This window comes from Stomoxys calcitrans, chromosome 4 (assembly GCF_963082655.1).
Source record: "Stomoxys calcitrans chromosome 4, idStoCalc2.1, whole genome shotgun sequence".
Lineage (NCBI taxonomy): Eukaryota > Metazoa > Arthropoda > Insecta > Diptera > Muscidae > Stomoxys > Stomoxys calcitrans.
In genome coordinates this window covers 104,813,378-104,814,287 of record NC_081555.1, presented here as the reverse complement: position 1 = coordinate 104,814,287, position 910 = coordinate 104,813,378, and positions in this window count along the sequence as shown.

The following is a 910-nucleotide window of genomic DNA, read 5'->3' as shown; positions in this document are numbered from 1 at the left end:
GATGAAGTCCACGCCTACTAGGCCACGCCTACTAGGTCGTGGTTCTCATTGTCCTAATTTTGTTTATAAAATCTCTAATTGATTTTCATAGTACGTCCCTAATTCGATTCATGTCTGGTATTGGGTCCCCACCTAAGTGGAGGTGTGTATTAGCCATGAAAACCGGGAAATAATTCTTAGATGCTCTGCACATGCTAGCACTTGCCGCACCGACTTTGCACAAGTACGCTCATAGTCTTGGGTGTCCCAGTATGATACCGAAAGCTATACTGACCTCCTTCTTACATACTTTCGCCCACGATCGCACATGCCCTTAAATCGGACTGCGGACGACTCGAAAGCCTTTGAGTTAAACAAGTTTTTTGAGAGCTCTCCTCTGGCCTTCAAGGGCAAGTCAAGCGCTCTTTCATTCGCCCATACTCCGCTTTGACCTGGCATCCTTGCAATGCGGATCATGCCATCGTCAGAGGAGGCATCAATCTCCTTCTTAAACTTCGTTTCCTTAGTGTCATAGTTGTTATTGCCCTAATGACCTGTTTTTATACCCTACACCACTACTGTGGTATACAGGGTGTTATAACTTAGTGCATCTGTTTGTAACACCCAAAAGGAAGAGAGATAGACCAATTGATAAGTATACCTATCGACTCAGAATCACTTTCTGATTCGATTTAGCTATGTAAGTCTGTCTGCCTGTCTGTCCGTCTGTCTATCCGTCTGTCTGTCCGTCTGTTCGTCTGCCTGTCCGTCTGTTCGTCTGTCCATGTTAATTTGTATACAAACTACAGGTCGCAATTTTCATCCGATCGCCTTCCAATTTGGTATGGGTACGTTTTTCGGCCTAGAGACAAAGCCTATTGAAATTGGAAAAAATCGGTTCAGATTAGGATATAGCTGCCATATATATGTT